The sequence below is a fragment of the Musa acuminata genome, unplaced genomic scaffold (assembly GCF_036884655.1).
Source record: "Musa acuminata AAA Group cultivar baxijiao unplaced genomic scaffold, Cavendish_Baxijiao_AAA HiC_scaffold_482, whole genome shotgun sequence".
NCBI classification, from domain to species: Eukaryota; Viridiplantae; Streptophyta; class Magnoliopsida; order Zingiberales; family Musaceae; genus Musa; species Musa acuminata.
This window is the reverse complement of record NW_027020727.1, coordinates 215,001-222,500: the sequence shown is the minus strand read 5'-3', so window position 1 is coordinate 222,500 and position 7,500 is coordinate 215,001.

Below are 7,500 nucleotides of genomic sequence, written 5' to 3'. Positions count from 1 at the left end.
AGCTAAGGTCGTGACATTGTGGTATCAGAGCGGGCAAGCTCTTCGATCGAACAGCGAACGAACTTCGCAACTTCGCCATGGCAAAGCATCGTGGCGAATCAAGCAAGACGGGGCAGGCCGGACCCTTGCCCCAAGCAGCCGCAGGTGGGCTGCATGTGCACACTCGCTCTCATGCTGTTGGAGCCGCTCATGAGGATCGCGGCAGCGAACAGGATGAGCGAGAAGTTGGCAACTCTCCGCGAGCGGAGGAAGCGCAATCTGGTGCGCTAACTGGGAAAAAGAGTCATAAGGAGAGACTCACGACGGCGGAAACCCGCCTGGATGTTCTTGAAGCGAGCATGGAGGAACTCTACCATGGCCAACAAAGACTTGTTGGGGTAGAGAGCTCGCAAGAGGAAGCGGAGTCCAGGATCGACAAGGTCGAGGCCCTAGTCGACCGACTGTCCGATGACACCAAGGACTCCGTGCAGCACTTACAAGATGTTGTGGCGGAACTCACGGCGAAGGTGGCTATGCTCACAAGAACGCTAAATGCGGGAGGAGGCAACACCCGCGTTGCACCGCCACAAAACTTGAGGGCACCTGAGCCCCATGGATACGGAGGGGCCAGAGATGCCAAGGAGCTCGAGAACTTTCTGTTCGACATGGAACAATACTTCCGAGCTACGAGACCCGATTCTGAAGATACCAAAGTTTCAATAGCAACAATGTATCTGAACGGAGATGCGAAACTTTGGTGGCGAACTCGTTGGGAGGAAATCCAACAAGGTCGGTGTCGAGTCGACACATGGGAAGACTTGAAGCGGGAGTTGAGAACTCAGTTCCTACCGGAGAACACAGAGTTCGTCGCAAGAAGGAAGTTGAGACAACTCCGCCAAAGTACCACCATCCGAGACTATGTAAAGCAGTTTTCTGCACTGATGCTGGACATACAGGACATGTCCGAGAAGGACAAGTTGTTCAGTTTCCTTGATGGTCTGAAACCATGGGCTCAGCAAGAGCTGAATCGAAGGAATGTTACCGACGTGGTCGGGGCAATTGCAGCTGCAGAAAGGCTCACCGACTTCGTTTCCTCTGAAGACCCAGCGAGAAGGAAACAATCTTCAAGCAATCGCCCTCAAAAACATTCTCGAGGGAAGGAGCTCGGGGGCGAACAGAAGAAGAAGAGCTCCCACAAAGGGCCGAACCCAAAAGGCAAGGCCTCAAAACCTGGAGGATGCTTCTTGTGCGGAGGACCGCACATGGTAAGGGAGTGCCCACAGAAGCAGGCACTCAACGCGTTGACAGCTTCCATCCACCCTCCCCGATCGGACAAGGGCAAAACCGTTGCCCTTAGCTCAAGCAGTTCTGAATCCAGCAGCGACGATGAAGAGTCGCAAGGACCCCGAATGGGAGCAATGCGTTTGTTGAACGCTATGCGGGGTCAAGTGGGGGAGAACATGAAGACGAAGGCACAAAAAGCAGGAAGTAGTGAACTGATGTATGTGGACATCAAGCTGAATGGCCAAACGACCCGTGCAATGGTGGACACGGGCGCTACCCACAACTTCATAGCCGATCGTGAAGCACAGCGACTTGGGTTGACATTGGAGAAGAGCCCAAGCCGAATGAAAGCAGTGAACTCGGAGGCCAGGCGAATCTCCGGATTGGCGAAGGGAGTTCCCATCAGAATCGGGACTTGGAGCGGAACCACCAACATGATGGCCGTGCCACTAGACGACTTCCAAGTGATCCTTGGAATGGAGTTTATGCACGCGGCGAAGTTGGTGCCGATGCCATTCTTGAATTCCCTATGTATGATGGGAGGCGATGACCCCTGTGTGGTGCCCGTCTCTCGGAGAGGAACCAAGGAGCCCCAACATATTTCGGCATTACAATTGAAGAAAGGGGTGCGAAAGGGCGAACTAACATTCGTGGCTGCTATGAAGCTAGAGCCACTCAATGAAGAAGCCATTCAAGAACCTGCTGTGGTGGCCAACGTCCTGAAGGAGTTCAAAGACGTTATGCCACCTGAGTTGCCGAAGACTCTTCCGCCACGCAGAGGCGTGGATCACAGTATTGAGCTGGAGCCAGGAGTGAAGCCTCCAGCGAGACCACCCTATCGCATGGCCCCGCCAGAGTTGGCAGAACTCAGAAAGCAGTTAGGTGAACTGCTAAGCGGTGGTCTCATCCGCAGCTCAAAAGCACCTTTCGGAGCTCCAGTTCTCTTTCAGAAGAAACAAGATGGGAGCCTCCGATTATGCGTCGACTACCGAGCCCTCAACAAAGTAACAGTGAAGAACAAGTATCCCATCCCGCTCATCGCGGACTTGTTCGACCAATTGGGCAAGGCGAAGTATTTCTCAAAACTCGACCTTCGGTCGGGGTATTGGCAGGTGCGCATTGCTGAAGGCGACGAAGCAAAGACTACATGTGTGACCAGATATGGAGCGTTTGAGTTCTTGGTGATGCCTTTCGGCTTAACCAACGCTCCGGCAACATTCTGTACTCTCATGAACCAGCTATTCAAGGAGTATTTGGATAAGTTCGTGGTCGTCTACTTGGACGACATCGTCGTTTACAGCCAAACGCTCGAGGAGCACGTCAAGCACCTTCGGACGATTTTCAAGGTTCTCAGGGAGAACACTTTGTTCGTAAAAAGGGAGAAATGCTACTTTGCTCAGACTGAGATCCTGTTCTTGGGGCACCGAATCGGTGATGGCTCCATCCGGATGGACAAGTCGAAGGTGCAAGCAGTTGCGGAATGGCGAACTCCAAAGAAGGTGCCAGAGTTGAGATCCTTCCTTGGTTTCGTCAACTACTACCGACGCTTCATTGCTGGATATTCGAAGCGGGCAACCCCACTGACGGAGTTGCTGAAGAAGGAGCAGCCTTGGAAGTGGTCTGACAAATGTGAGATAGCATTCCAAGATCTGAAGGCTGCTGTTCTGGAAGAACCAGTGCTCAAATTGCCAAACTATGGAGAGCCCTTTGAAGTCCATACAGATGCTTCGGACTTTGCTATTGGTGGAGTACTCATGCAAGAAGGTCATCCGGTGGCCTACGAGAGCCGTAAACTCAACGAGACCGAGAGGCGGTATCCAGTGCATGAGAAGGAGATGACAGCGGTGATCCACTGCCTACGAGTTTGGCGACACTACCTCCTTGGGTCGCGATTTGTGCTGAGGACAGACAACATCGCCTTGAGTTATTTCCAAACTCAGAAGAAGCTCTCCCCAAAGCAAGCACGGTGGCAGGACTTCCTGGCTGAATTTGATATGGCAATGGAATATAAGCCCGGGAAGGCGAATGTCGTGGCCGATGCGCTGAGTCGGAAGGTGGAGTGCGTGAATGCTGCACAACTGGAGGGCAGAGGCCAAGCAAGTCAGTTACACTCAACCTTCCTTTCCCGAATCAGAGATGGACTGTATAGTGATCCCCAGGCAGTTATCCTGATGCAGCTCATCAAAGAAGGCAAAGCACGACGATTTTGGGTCCAGGAGGGACTTGTTTACACAAAAGGGAATAGGGTTTATGTTCCCCGAGTGGACAATCTAAGGCGTGAACTCTTGAAAGAGTGTCACGATTCCCTTTGGGCTGGACACCCCGGCATTCACAGAACGTTGGCTCTCGTGGAGAGGGCCTTCTACTGGCCAAAAATGGGGATTGATGTGGAGGAGTATGTTCGAACATGCCTTACTTGCCAACAAGACAAGGTGGAGCAGCGGAAGCCGGTGGGACTTTTGGAGCCGTTGCCCGTACCAGAAAGGCCTTGGGAGAGCATTTCCTTAGACTTCATATCAAGCTTGCCACCTGTAGGGGGACTTGGATCGATACTTGTGGTGGTCGATCGGTTTTCAAAGTATGCAACTTTCATTGCTGCTCCCCTACACTGTTCAGCTGAAGAGGCGGCCAGACTGATGATGAAGGGTGTAGTGAAGTATTGGGGAGTCCCACACAATATCATTAGTGATCGAGACGCTCGGTTTCTGGGACGGTTCTGGACCGAGCTATTCAAATTGTTGGGATCAAAGTTATACTTCTCTACAAGCCTCCACCCCCAGACGGATGGTCAGACTGAAAGAATAAATTCGCTCTTAGAGCAGTATCTCCGGCACTATGTGAGTGCCAATCAACGAGATTGGGTGAAGCTGTTGGACATCGCCCAATTCTCCTACAACTTGCAGCGGAGCTCTGCATCCAACAAGAGCCCCTTCGAAATTATCACAGGACAACAACCGTCGACTCCGCACACTATGGCTATTGGGTATACTGGGAGTAGTCCATCAGCCTACCATTTCGCAAAGGAGTGGCATCGGAATGCCGATATTGCGCGGGCTTACTTGGAGAAGGCGGCAAAACGGATGAAGAAGTGGGCAGACTTGGGAAGGCGACCACAGGAGTTCAAAGTTGGCGATTTGGTGTTGGTAAAGCTCCAACCAGCATCACTCCAATTCTTCAGGAAAAGAGTCCACAAAGGATTGGTGCGTAAGTATGAAGGGCCCTTCCCAATTATCAGCAGGGTAGGCAATGTTTCTTACAAGTTGCAGCTGCCGGCGTGGTTCAAAATTCACAACGTTCTTCACGCCAGCAACCTAAAGGCCTACCATTCAGATCCGCAAGATGCTTCTCGAAGTGTTCCAACTCGGCTACCTCCCATCACAGCCTCCTACGAGAAGCGAGTGGAAACCATTTTGGCGGATCGCAAGATAAAGCTACCCAACGGAGCGGAGCAAACAGAGTACTTGGTGAAGTGGCGAAAGCTTCCCCGAACTGAAGCCAGTTGGGAGTCTGAAGACGCCCTGCGACATGAAGAAGACGTCATCAACAACTACCAACAAGCGTCGACGAGGGCGTCGACAGTTTAAGTGGGGGAGAATGTCACGAACGGTCGTCGCGCACCCGCAACAACTTCGTTCAACGAACCGTTCGTCGCTCACACCCGCATGTACAGCTGCTTAACAGCATGTTTTCCCATGGTTTTGGGTCATTTTGCTTGTAAATATGTAAGTTCGAACAAGCTGCAGCGTTGCAAAGCGATCGCTCACCGAACCGAGCAAAACAGCCCCAAAACAGCCCAAAACGGCTTCGTTTTCGCGTGCCGCGGGAGGTGAGCGGAGTGCTGCCTCCGCTCACCAAAATGTCAGCCATCTCAGCACCCAGGAACCCCCCGGGTGGCACATGGCTGGATGGGGCTTCGGTTATATACCGGGCGTTGAACACTCTTTCGCAAGTTCGTACGTGACCTTTACGGGAACTTGGTGTTGCGTCCGGGACCAGGTGAGCGGCTGTTTGTGGGCTTGCAGCTGTTCGTTCATCCTTGAAAGCCTTGTTTTTCCCCCTCTCCCTCTTTTCTCTTGTGCACACAAGGTGTTCGACGAATTGCTTGTAAAGCTTTCCTTTTCGCGAGACTTCGGGACGTGTCCGTTGCTCGTTCTTTCGATCTAACTCTCTTTCTCTTTTACAGGTCCTTCGGGACCTGCGAGAGGTTACAAAGTGGGCTGATCCTTGCGGAGCAAGATCGCAAGGGCGAAGCGCGACTTAGGCAAGGCAAAGCTAAGTTCGCGTCTTTGCCGCACGGGTGACTCGCGACTTAGGCAACGCAAGCTAAGTTCGCGTCTTTGGCCGCAAGGGTGCCGCACGCCTTAGGCACTTCCAGCTAAGGTCGTGACAGGGTGGCACAGGGCTGGATGGGGCTTTCGTATAGCAGGGACGGTGCTGCCTCTCGCTTCGCTCGCTGTCCGCCGCTCGCCGCTCGCTCGTGCAGCCAAAAATGGCCAGTTTTGGCCCGTTTTTGGGCCGTTTTGGCCAGTTTTTGGCCTGTTCTTGCATTGCGCGGTGACCGTCGAGAGCGGAGCAAAACGTCAGCCATCTCAGCACCCTGGAACCCCCCGGGTGGCACAGGGCTGGATGGGGCTTTCGTATAGCAGGGACGGTGCTGCCTCTCGCTTCGCTCGCTGTCCGCCGCTCGCCGCTCGCTCGTGCAGCCAAAAATGGCCAGTTTTGGCCCGTTTTTGGGCCGTTTTGGCCAGTTTTTGGCCTGTTCTTGCATTGCGCGGTGACCGTCGAGAGCGGAGCAAAACGTCAGCCATCTCAGCACCCTGGAACCCCCCGGGTGGCACAGGGCTGGATGGGGCTTTCGTATAGCAGGGACGGTGCTGCCTCTCGCTTCGCTCGCTGTCCGCCGCTCGCCGCTCGCTCGTGCAGCCAAAAATGGCCAGTTTTGGCCCGTTTTTGGGCCGTTTTGGCCAGTTTTTGGCCTGTTCTTGCATTGCGCGGTGACCGTCGAGAGCGGAGCAAAACGTCAGCCATCTCAGCACCCTGGAACCCCCCGGGTGGCACAGGGCTGGATGGGGCTTTCGTATAGCAGGGACGGTGCTGCCTCTCGCTTCGCTCGCTGTCCGCCGCTCGCCGCTCGCTCGCGCAGCCAAAAATGGCCAGTTTTGGCCCGTTTTTGGGCCGTTTTGGCCAGTTTTTGGCCTGTTCTTGCATTGCGCGGTGACCGTCGAGAGCGGAGCAAAACGTCAGCCATCTCAGCACCCTGGAACCCCCCGGGTGGCACAGGGCTGGATGGGGCTTTCGTATAGCAGGGACGGTGCTGCCTCTCGCTTCGCTCGCTGTCCGCCGCTCGCCGCTCGCGCAGCCAAAAATGGCCAGTTTTGGCCCGTTTTTGGGCCGTTTTGGCCAGTTTTTGGCCTGTTCTTGCATTGCGCGGTGACCGTCGAGAGCGGAGCAAAACGTCAGCCATCTCAGCACCCTGGAACCCCCCGGGTGGCACAGGGCTGGATGGGGCTTTCGTATAGCAGGGACGGTGCTGCCTCTCGCTTCGCTCGCTGTTCGCCGCTCGCCGCTCGCTCGCGCAGCCAAAAATGGCCAGTTTTGGCCCGTTTTTGGGCTGTTTTGGCCAGTTTTTGGCCTGTTCTTGCGTGGTGCGGTGACCGTCGTGAGCGGAGCAAAACGTCAGCCATCTCAGCACCCTGGAACCCCCCGGGTGGCACAGGGCTGGATGGGGCTTTCGTATAGCAGGGACGGTGCTGCCTCTCGCTTCGCTCGCTGTTCGCCGCTCGCCGCTCGCTCGCGCAGCCAAAAATGGCCAGTTTTGGCCCGTTTTTGGGCTGTTTTGGCCTGTTTTTGGGCTGTTCTTGTGTGGCGCGGTGACCGTCGTGAGCGGAGCAAAATGTCAGCCATCTCAGCACCCTGGAACCCCCCGGGTGGCACAGGGCTGGATGGGGCTTTCGTATAGCAGGGACGGTGCTGCCTCGCGCTTCGCTCGCTGTTCGCCGCTCTCCGCTCGCTCGCGCAGCAAAAAATGGCCAGTTTTGGCCCGTTTTTGGGCTGTTTTGGCCAGTTTTTGGCCTGTTCTTGCGTGCCGCGGCGACCGTCGTGAGCGGAGCAAAACGTCAGCCATCTCAGCACCCTGGAACCCCCCGGGTGGCACAGGGCTGGATGGGGCTTTCGTATAGCAGGGACGGTGCTGCCTCTCGCTTCGCTCGCTGTCCGCCGCTCGCTGCTCGCTCGCGC